The sequence below is a fragment of the Schistocerca nitens genome, chromosome 10, assembly GCF_023898315.1.
Source record: "Schistocerca nitens isolate TAMUIC-IGC-003100 chromosome 10, iqSchNite1.1, whole genome shotgun sequence".
Lineage (NCBI taxonomy): Eukaryota > Metazoa > Arthropoda > Insecta > Orthoptera > Acrididae > Schistocerca > Schistocerca nitens.
The window spans coordinates 43,857,206-43,869,216 of NC_064623.1; positions in this window are offsets into that span (position 1 = coordinate 43,857,206).

Here is a 12,011-nt window from a genome sequence, read left to right on the forward strand (position 1 = left end):
GCCACCACTGACCAGACGTTTTCAGTTGGTGAGAGGTCTCGAGAATGTGCTAGCCAGGGTAGCAGTCAACATTTTCTGTATACAGAAAGGCCCGTACAGGACCTGCAACATGCTGTCGTGCGTTATCCTGCTAAATAGTAGGGTATCGAAGGGATCGAATGAAGGGTAGAGCCACGGGTCGTAACACATCTGAAATGTAACGTCCACTGTTCAAAGTTCCGTCAATGCGAACAAGAGGTGACCGAGACGTGTAACCAATGGCACCCCATACCATCACGCCGGGTGTTACTGTGGTGTCACTGCCAGACACCACACTTGCTAGGTGGTAGCTTAAATCGGCCGCGGTCCATTAGTACATGTCGGATCCGCGTGTCGCCACTGTGTGATCGCAGACCGAGCGCCACCACACGGCAGGTCTCGAGAGACGTACGAGAACTCGCCCCAGTTGTACGACGACGTTGCTAGCGACTATACGGACGAAGCCTTTGCTCTCATTTGCCGAGAGACAGAATAGCCTTCAGCTAAGTTCATGTCTACGACCTAGCAAGGCGCCATTAGCCTTAGATAGCTTGTATCTAAAGAGTCGCACTTGTATCGCCACAATCTCCAGATGTCTCATCAAGAACGATGTATACAAAGGAAGGATTAAAAGTTAAGTAGTCCAGAAGATATGTACTTTTCTTTATAGCATTCATTAAGTCTCCTGTTTCAGACCTCACTCCATCCTTCGTGAGTTAGCGCGTGCATCTTGGCCGCCTATTTCAATTAGTGTGCGTAGTGTTGGCAAGTCTGCCGACACAACAGTTACGCCAGTATGGCGATGACGAATACGCGCTTCCAGTGTGCGTTCACAACGATGTCGCCAAGCACGGATGCGGACATCGTGATGTTGTAAACAGAACCTCGATTCATCCGAAAAAATGACGTTTTGTTATTCGTGTACCCAGGTTCATCGTTGAGTAGACCATCGCAGGCACTCCTGTCTGTGATGCAGCGCCAAGGGTAACCGCAGCCACGGTCTCCGAGCTGATAGCCCGTGCTGCTGCAAATGTCGTCGAACTGTTCGCGCAGATGGTTTTGTCTTGCAAACGTCCGCATCTGTTGACCCAGGGATCAAGAAATGGCTGCACGATCCGCTACAGCCATACGAATAAGATGCATGTAATCTCGACTGCTATTGATACGAGGCCGTTGGGATCGAGCACGGCGTTCCGTATTACCCTCCTGAACCCACCGATTCCATATTCTGCGTACAGTCGTTGGATCTCGACCAACACGAGCAGCAATGTCGCGATACGACAAACCGCAATCGCGATAGGCTACAATCCGACCTTTATCAAGGCCGGAAACGTCATGGTACGCATTTCTCCTCCTTACAGAAGGCATCGCAACAACGTTTCACCAGGCAACGCCGGTCAACTTCTGTTTGTGTATGAGAAATGGGTTGGAAACTTTCCTCAAGTCAGTACGTTGTATGTGTCGCCACCTGCGCCAACCTTGTGTGAATGCTGTGAAAAGCGAATCATTTTTACATATCACAGCATCTTGTTCCTGTCGGTTAAATTTCGCGTCTGTATCATGTCATCATCGTGGTGTAGCAATTTTAATGGCCAGTAGTGTAATCACCTGATTGAGGCAAGGCAAAGTAGTGTTCCAGAGAGTAGGTGTGCGGGAATGGTAAATACAGAGAGCGGCCTTCAAATTGTGGTTGACGCGTTCCGCGAAGGAAGCCTTGGGATAAAAGGGAGTGGTTGTGATATGCTTAACTCCGTTAGTAAAACAGAAACCCTTGAAGATCTTAGACAAGAATGCGGGAGCATTATCACTCACGAAACTCTTCGGAGGATCAAACCAGTAAACGATCCGGGACAGCTGCTGTACCGTAATCTCGGTCGTTATGCCTCGGGTTGGTAAGAGCCAAGTAAAGCGGGAAAAGGCGTCGACAGCTACCAGTATGTACCTATTTCCCCTCTTGGTACGGGCTAGTGGTCAGATTAATCGATAAAAATGGGGTCAGCCCTAACAGACTGTAGTAGGCCCTTGCGCTGTCCCACATCGGGCTTAGCGCGCTTACACTGGATACAGCTACCCACAAATCGCCTAACATCTCGATACAAGATGGGCCAAAACATCTACATCTACATCTACATCCATACTCCGCAAGCCACCTGACGGTGTGTGGCGGAGGGTAACTTGAGTATATCGGTTCTCCCTTCTATTCCAGTCTCGTATTGTTCATGGAAAGAAGGATTGTCGGTATGACTCTGTGTGGGCTCTAATCTCAGATTTTTTCCTCATGGTCTCTTCGCGAGATATACGTAGGAAGGAGCAATATACTGCTTGACTCTTCGGTGAAGGTATGTTCTCGAAACTTTAACAAAAGCCCGTACCGAGCTACTGAGCGTCTCTCCTGGAGTCTTCCACTGGAGTTTATCTATCATCTCCGTAACGCTTTCGCGATTACTAAATGATCCTGTAACGAAGCGCGCTGCTCTCCGTTGGATCTTCTCTATCTCTTCTATCAACCCTATCTGGTACGGATCCCACACTGCTGAGCAGTATTCAAGCAGTGGGCGAACAAGCGTACTGTAACCTACTTCCTTTGTTTTCGGATTGCATTTCCTTAGGATTCTTCCAATGAATCTCAGTCTGGCATCTGCTTTACCGACGATCATCTTTATATGATCATTCCATTTTAAATCACTCCTAATGCCTACTCCCAGATAATTTATCGAATTAACTGCTTCCAGTTGCTGACCTGCTATTTTGTAGCTAAATGATAAGGGATCTATCTTTCTATGTATTCGCAGCACATTACACTTGTCTACATTGAGATTCAATTGCCATTCCCTGCACCATGCGTCAATATGCTGCAGATCCTCCTGCATTTCAGTACAATTTTCCATTGTTACAACCTCTCGATACACCACAGCATCATCTGCAAAAAGCCTCAGTGAACTTCCGATGTCATCCACCAGGTCATTTATGTATATTGTGAATAGCAACGGTCCTACGACACTCCCCTGCGGCACACCTGAAATCACTCTTACTTTGGAAGACTTCTCTCCATTGAGAATGACATGCTGCGTTCTGTTATCTATGAACTCCTCAATCCAATCACACAATTGGTCTGATAGTCCATATTCTCTTACTTTGTTCATTAAACGACTGTGGGGAACTGTAACATGTGTTCACTAACTCGGTTCAAGGTCTTGTAGAACTCCAAATGTCCACCCACTGCCGAATCATAAAAATATGAGAGGATCATGCTAATTCCTGTGGAATACACACCTTCAGCATCATTGTCTCAACTTTTACACAAGAGGCCCGTGCGACACAATAGCCAGATTGACCGTGCCATCTGCCAACTGCTGCCGTATTGGTTCCCACCTAGGGTCCTGAGCTTGTTTGCCGGCTATGTCACAGAAGAGCCCGGGTGTCTCGGAGAGACGTTGCGCTCGCCTTCCCCGGACTCTCCCTCGAGCATACGACTAAGGGCGTCCGCCAGTCATTATCACTGCCCCTAATAAGCCACACCTGAAAACGGAACGCAGAAATGCGGACGGCCCAGCGTGCGATACGGCCCGTCTTGCGGGGGCGGGCCAACACCCAGCTGAGGGCTTCATTGCCTGTTTCCAAAATGAAGGAGGAAGCGTGCTAGGCCCATAACCCAGTGGATCGTAACCACGCTCTGCTGCCACTGATGTGTGTTTCCTTTCGACACATCGAAATTAAACACACAACCAGTTTGTAGTTGCTATAGACTTCTTTATTACAAACATATGAAGTTAATGAAACCAACAGTAACAGCGATTATAATAAAGGGACCTGCCACGCAAAACCAGCATCAGGACTCAGATTAGAACATCAATGCTTTTAAGTGTGATAGACACAGGTCTCTCAAAATTTACTCAACCAATTTTCACTAGTTAAAACTTACTCAACCAATTTTCACTAATTGAAACAATGTTCATAATACCACCATTAATCAAATTTAACTGACATAACTCAATGCTTCATGACTTATATAGAATCTGTCTTTCACGTAACTCATATCAAATTCTAAAAGTGCTTCCAACAAGACAGAACAACGATTATATTAAAAGGCAGGCATCTAAAATCGACTCACAATGATCGGGATGATAATCGATGGAGACTGGCGCCAGCAGCGCACCAGCTCAGTAATCTTTCAAACAAATACACTACTTCCTTATCTTCGTTATGTTATTGCAGTGTTCACTGTAGGAAGTTGTGTCGAAATTCGCTTCCGAGAATACTGTCTTTCAGAAATTATTACGAAAATGAGTATCAATACCCATTAGTTGCAATTCTGAGAGCTAAAACTCAATCAGATGCTTTTTATTATACTTTTTTTGCCACATTTCGATTTTGATACACCATCGAGAAATAAACGTCAGCAATCTGTATTGCTCCATCATTGCACCTTGATCGGTGCTGGGCGCTAAATGTTTAAATGGTTTTGTACAAGATCCCAATATTTGACTACTAAATTATAAATCCATAATATTCGTCATTTTATGACTACGGCTATTTTCTCCCATTTCTGTGTTTCTAAGTTCATGATGTTTATACATGCCATTGCATTCATTTCTTCAGTTGTTAGGGGTCAGAGCCTACTAAAATGGACGTTGCCGCAGCGCCTCTGATTCCTTCACTGTTCAAGGCCTTAGATTATATAGCTCACGGCCAGCAACCAAAATGTCTAACTCCAGACAACTTATGAGACCAGTACAGATCAGGTTTCCGTAAACATCGCAGCACATCTGCTATAATAAAGGTAAGTGATTACTTGAGGCTTGTCACGGATGGACAAGAGGCGACCATCATGTGCTTCTTAGGTATCATCTGAGCCTACAACATTGTCGACTTCGACATCTTGTTTGCCAAACTTAGCAGGTAAAGAATGAGATTTTCACTCTGCAGCGGAGTGTGCGCTGATATGAAACTTCCTGGCAGATTAAAACTGTGTGCCCGACCGAGACTCGAACTCGGGACCTTTAGCAGTTATAGTTTGTCTCCAACTGAAATCCAGGGTGATTTCCCCCGTATCTTACCCCAGCAATTCGTCGTGTCCGGCACAATGGAGGAAGGAAGTACCAGGTTTCCGCCAGGGTACGATAATTGAACTTATAATCTTTTCATTTTACGTCAATGATCTGTCATCAATTTTGGCCTACTGCAAATACCTCATGTATGCTTATCATCTCCAGTTGTAAGGGCAAAACCGATAGATTCAATATTGACCTGTGTGCACTATCAAAAATGGACACAGAATAAAGCCCAACCTGTTCAAAACCCAAGCGGAGTTGGATGGTCATTCTACGCACATCAGTCTAAAATATGAGTAACTCCTACTAGCATGTTGCTGAATTCAGCCTGTACTGCCGGCAACCCGTAAAGCAAAGCAACGTCGCGGGTTGCCTAAATGCCACGCAACTGCTCTGCACCAAGGAACAGTTTTGCAGCAGCTCCACTAGGCGGGTTTACGGACCGGGAGGGGGAGAGACCAGTATGCACCCGTGACTCACGTGACCTAACATAGTTCCTGCGGTATCCTGACGTGCGACATTATCTAGTTCAGTGCACCAACATGCAACGTTAGTTCACGCCGAGCCAGAGCTACAGACCGACATTCGCTCCACTTCGACGCCGCTGCCCATTGCTGACGATCTGCCTCCTGACGGACACAGCCGGCCTCTGAAGCTTACTGTCAGTCCAGTCTCCGTGGATGGATTACTTAACCTAGTTCACAAACTTTGGGAGAAAATTGTATTATGTTTTTAAAACGATCTGTATCACTGTGCACCTACCAAAAGTACATTCTTGTGGAACTTGGTTTGCTTGGTTCGTAATTATTAATTTGTGCATAACTCGACCAACTACGAGAGTACTTGAACAATGGTTTTCAGCCTGTCAGCCATTTTTGAGGGTTTGGGTCGTCGAAGCAGACGAGTGTCCTATTATTTTCCAAGGAACCATGATTGTGGAAAATTTGTGACTTCAGTTCCACCTAGGGCTGATTCTTTGCGTACCAATTTTAATCTTAAACGAGACAAATATCAACTTTTCTTCGTCATCAAAGATCTAGCAGTAAAAATAAGTGAAAATATAAACTGGGCAGCAATGTGGAAAAGGCATCAGCACCTCTCCATGTCCTACAAAAATGCAAAGAGCTCTTCCCCCTTGACCTGAAATAGAAACGTGTACAAACACTTATAATTCCAATTACTGATCACGGCGTTGTTAATCTGACGGTCTAAGGTCTTTCTCTGGAGAGCTCAAGGCCCCTGGAACCTGTCCAATGTTTACTCTCCTTACACCAGGCGAGGGGTCGTTTGGCATTTACCGGCGTGATGTGTGGCTTATAAGCAGTCGCTCGACCATGAAATCCAAGTTTTCTCACCTCCCGCCTAACTGTCATATTACTTCACTATCACATCGGAAACAGTAGACCTAGGAATGTTTGGGAGTGTGGAACTCTCTCGTACAGACGTATGACACCGAATCACCTGACCACGTTCGAAGTCTGTGAGTTCTGCAGAGTGGCTCATTCTGCTCTCTCACGAAGTGTAATGACTAGTGACGTCATTGATATGGAGTACTTGGCAGTGGGTGGCAGCACAACGTACCTAATACGAAAAACGTATGTTTTTGGTGTCTCTTTTGATCACACAGTGTAACTCAGCGCAATAACGTTTGATAAAAATTATACGAAAACAATGTGTTGTTTCTGATTGTAACACTGCAGCATCACAGCCATACATTAGTCGCATGAAGGTGACATTTTTAAACTTGGTCTGTATTAAGCTTGCCGCATGAAATATTAGTCCCATTTGAACGAAAGAGGTGGCGCAGTGGTTAGCACACAGGACTCTCATTCGGGAGGACGAGGGTTCAAACAGTGTCCGGCCGTACTGATTTAGGTCTTTCGTGATTTCCCTAAATCTTTTCACAAAAATACCGGTATGGTTCCTTTGAAAGGGCATGGCAGATTTCCTTCCCCATCCTTCCTTAACCCGACTTTGTGCTCCGTCTCTAATGACCTCGTAGTCGACGGGACGTTGAACACTAATCTCCACCGCCCGCTCTCTGGTCACAGTTGTTGGAATAGCAGGCCCTGACCTTCCATCCGTTCTCACAAAAAGTTCTTTGTGTAGTCTCAAGGAATACGTTTCTGGCGATACAGATGGCCAATCGAAATTAGAAAGAGTTCCTGAGCTTCCGCCATACCAGATACTTATGCGTGGAATACTGTGTAATATAGCTGGAAACCTAATTGAGACGGTAGTGACCATAGCATACCGTAAGCTATCTATCAATCAACAGTTATCCCAGTTTAAAAGTACATCTTGTTGCGGTAATACTGTCCCCTAATTTGCGATTTTTTTCCTGCGGTCCAGTAGACTGAAGTTCCATCGTCAACGGCGATCCACATTTCTTGACGTCAAGTAGTGATGTCCGTCCTTATGTTCTTATACCATACACTGAGTCTGTTATGTAACTTCGTCGATCGCTTCCTGACTGCGTCATTATTTGAGTCGATAAGGAGTTGGCTATGTAATTCAACTATTCTGGTGCAACGGCTGGCCCCAAATATCCATCCAAGTGTCATTTTCGTGCTACTTGGAGGCAATTTATCTGTGTTTTTATGAATAATACCCGAAACAAAACTCCCGTACAGCATTTTTGAAAGGCCAGTGGCTTTATGCTGTCGCGATTTGATTTTGGCGCTTAGGTCCGAGATTTTAAAAAAATGGGGAAAACTATCTTAGCCATTCAAGTGGCTTTGTTTCTTAGATTTTCTATATGTTTCTGGAGGAAGAATTGTTTCTCCACGGTAGCCCCTAATTATGTCGCTTTAGTACTACATGGAATGTCTTGTCCATTCAGTCTCAGTGTAACAGGCAATGCGGGCGCTTTCTACTGAAGTATATGGCTGTCGTCTTAGCCGGGTTTAACTGCAATTTGTTTCCTTGCACTATGTCGCTGAAGCGTCGAGGTGTTCTTGCAGTCGTCTGATGTGTCTTCCGCTGGTAAAGCAGGCCGTATCCTCAGCAAACTGTTCTATTACCGTTCCAACGACTGTTGGCATATCGTTGACATGAATATTGGATAAAAGAGATGAGAGAATCCATCCTTGGGGCAGCCCCACTGTTGCTGGGTGTCGGATGACTAACCATGGATTGTTGAGATCATTTTTCTGTCTGTCAGGTAATGAGCAATGAGTTTCATGTAACACGTTGATATTGACCTTCGTTCTTTCAATCTGCGGCTTTTGGACGTATGATTTTTATATGTCTAGAAAAACTGCAGCAGTGGCATTGGTTACATTAACGTTCATTGTAACATGTTCTGATTGTCATAATAATTACAACTCCGCTGACAGTTTCCGTTGGAAACTCTGCTGTTCTGCCCAAATTGTTCTATCAGCCACTGTAGGTTCAAAGATACGAGCTGAGGAGGCAAATAGGTCGGTGATTTGTAGCTATCGTTACTTCCTTTCGTGGCTTTGGGAAAGACATTATTTTATAGATTTTCCCGGATGTCGGAAATTATTTCTTCTAGAAGCAACCGTTGTAAATTTTCGTTAACAGGACAAGTAGTTTTGTTTGCACGTTCTTCAAGTAGAGGCTGCTTGTATTGTCAATGGCTGGTCCTTTAGTCATGTGTAGTTTCTTGATTACCGTTCTTACCTCAATTGGTGTAGCGAGTCTTGGTGAAGATCTGTCGTCTGTTGTCATAAACCGGTTCATAAGTTGGTATATTCTCACTCTCTCTGGGCTACGTTTAATGGTTCCCTCAGTAATGGTGTCTGCTATTCGAAGGTTGTTTCAAATGTTTCTACTTCGGACAGTGGATCAACGGTTAGTTCCTCTGAGGTTTGTGTTGATTTTATTGGACTTGGATTTCCGTTAATGTTTCCACCTGCCACTCCAATAATCTTCGCCTAAGTTGCCGTTCAAGCATGTGCATCTGTCGGCCATAGAACGGGTTTCTGGTTCGTTGTCGCAGCTACCGGTAGCGGTATTACCGGGTTCGCAGTTCTTCTACAAGTGACGTAAGTGGTTCGTTAGTAGGATGTTCCGAAACACACGTCATAGAGGACAATTCATGCGCCTTCGCCGGCCGTTGTGGCTGAGCGGTTCTAGGCGCTTCAGTCCGGAACCGCGCTGCCGCTACGGTCGCAGGTTCGAATCCTGCCTCGAACATGGATGTATGTGGTGTCGTTAGGTTAGTTAGGTTGAAGTAGTTCTAAGTCTACGGGACTGATGACCTCAGATGTTAAGTCCCATACTGCTTAGAGCCATTTGAACCATGCGCCTTCCGTATTTTTCGTTTTATATAGCGCAATAGCGCACCACATAATCTATCTGAGCCACTGTCTGGACCTCCAGTGTGGGGTCGATGTTCTTGTTGAGTTATCTTTTAGATTGTCCCCAGGTATTTTCTTGCTGTATTCTTCGGCGTTGTGGGTAGTTCGTCCTCGTAAGTGTTGCTAGAACAGGATAGTGGTTCGATGATAAATCTTTTATAGTGACCAGCTGATGGTCGATTCCGAGCCCTTTGGTGATTAGAACAGCTAATATACACTCCTGGAAATTGAAATAAGATCACCGTGAATTCATTGTCCCAGGAAGGGGAAACTTTATTGACACATTCCTGGGGTCAGATACATCACATGATCACACTGACAGAACCACAGGCACATAGACACAGGCAACAGAGCATGCACAATGTCGGCACTAGTACAGTGTATATCCACCTTTCGCAGCAATGCAGGCTGCTATTCTCCCATGGAGACGATCGTAGAGATGCTGGATGTAGTCCTGTGGAACGGCTTGCCATGCCATTTCCACCTGGCGCCTCAGTTGGACCAGCGTTCGTGCTGGACGTGCAGACCGCGTGAGACGACGCTTCATCCAGTCCCAAACATGCTCAATGGGGGACAGATCCGGAGATCTTGCTGGCCAGGGTAGTTGACTTACACCTTCTAGAGCACGTTGGGTGGCACGGGATACATGCGGACGTGCATTGTCCTGTTGGAACAGCAAGTTCCCTTGCCGGTCTAGGAATGGTAGAACGATGGGTTCGATGACGGTTTGGATGTACCGTGCACTATTCAGAGTCCCCTCGACGATCACCAGTGGTGTACGGCCAGTGTAGGAGATCGCTCCCCACACCATGATGCCGGGTGTTGGCCCTGTGTGCCTCGGTCGTATGCAGTCCTGATTGTGGCGCTCACCTGCACGGCGCCAAACACTCATACGACCATCATTGGCACCAAGGCAGAAGCGACTCTCATCGCTGAAGACGACACGTCTCCATTCGTCCCTCCATTCACGCCTGTCGCGACACCACTGGAGGCGGGCTGCACGATGTTGGGGCGTGAGCGGAAGACGGCCTAACGGTGTGCGGGACCGTAGCCCAGCTTCATGGAGACGGTTGCGAATGGTCCTCGCCGATACCCCAGGAGCAACAGTGTCCCTGATTTGCTGGGAAGTGGCGGTGCGGTCCCCTACGGCACTGCGTAGGATCCTACGGTCTTGGCGTGCATCCGTGCGTCGCTGCGGTCCGGTCCCAGGTCGACGGGCACGTGCACCTTCCGCCGACCACTGGCGACAACATCGATGTACTGTGGAGACCTCACGTCCCACGTGTTGAGCACTTCGGCGGTACGTCCACCCGGCCTCCCGCATGCCCACTATACGCCCTCGCTCAAAGTCCGTCAACTGCACATACGGTTCACGTCCACGCTGTCGCGGCATGCTACCAGTGTTAAAGACTGCGATGGAGCTCCGTATGCCACGGCAAACTGGCTGACACTGACGGCGGCGGTGCACAAATGCTGCGCAGCTAGCGGCATTCGACGGCCAACACCGCGGTTCCTGGTGTGTCCGCTGTGCCGTGCGTGTGATCATTGCTTGTACAGCCCTCTCGCAGTGTCCGGAGCAAGTATGGTGGGTCTGACACACCGGTGTCAATGTGTTCTTTTTTCCATTTCCAGGAGTGTATGTGGGTGTTGGTGGCTAGGAGATGGAGTATGAATTGGTGCGAGTGGGCCTCAAATCGTCAACTCTAATCCCTGTTCCAGGCGATAAAGATCCATGCCTCTCGGGCTCGTGGCTCTTGAGTGCCCGATGACGGGCATTCCATGTGGCGTCAAGACGTTTCTTAAGTTCTGTTCGATTAGTTGGGCCGGTGGGCGGGTACGTTGCAACTACAAGAGTGATTTCTCGTTGGTCAGTCCAAACAGTAATTGCTGTCGCCTCTAGTTCTTGCAATTGTGGTACGTCTGCTTCTCGATCGGTTATGGTGCGGCGGAAGTAGATACCTGTGACGCCACGTCATCGTTCTTACGTAACTCTACGACATTCCACCATATTCTGAAGTTTGAAGCTTTCAGTCGGTCGGAGGTGAGTCTCAGATAGAAGTACGATGTCAAAATTGCTCTAAGCACTATGAGACAGCTGAGGTCATAAGTCCCCTACACTTAGAACTACTTAAACCTAATTAACCTAAGGACATCACACACATCCATGCACGAGGCAGGATTCGAACCTGCAACCGCAGCAGCAGTGCGATTCCAGACTGAAGCGCCTCGAACCGCTCGGCCACAGCGGCCGGCAGTACAATGTCAATTTTACATCGTGCAATGAAGTACTGCAATTCATTCTTTTGTGGCTAACACCTCTAGCGTTCCGTACATAAATTCGAAGGTCCTGTATTTGTGTGTCCGTCATATGAGCCTGACTCTTCGAGTTTCGCTAGGGTTTCTACTAAGCTTACGGTTTTTGACAGCTTGTCTTTTGCTGCCAGCATTCGTTTCCCAGCGAGGAAAGGTTTGTGTAGAAAATTTTGACTTCTCAGGAATCTTAAGACCGTAGCAACATCGTTAAGTGCTCTATCGGAGTCTTTATCTGTGAGCATCCGTGTTAATCTGTTGTTGCCTCGTTTTCCTTGAATCGGTGTGTGGATCGGACTGTAGCACA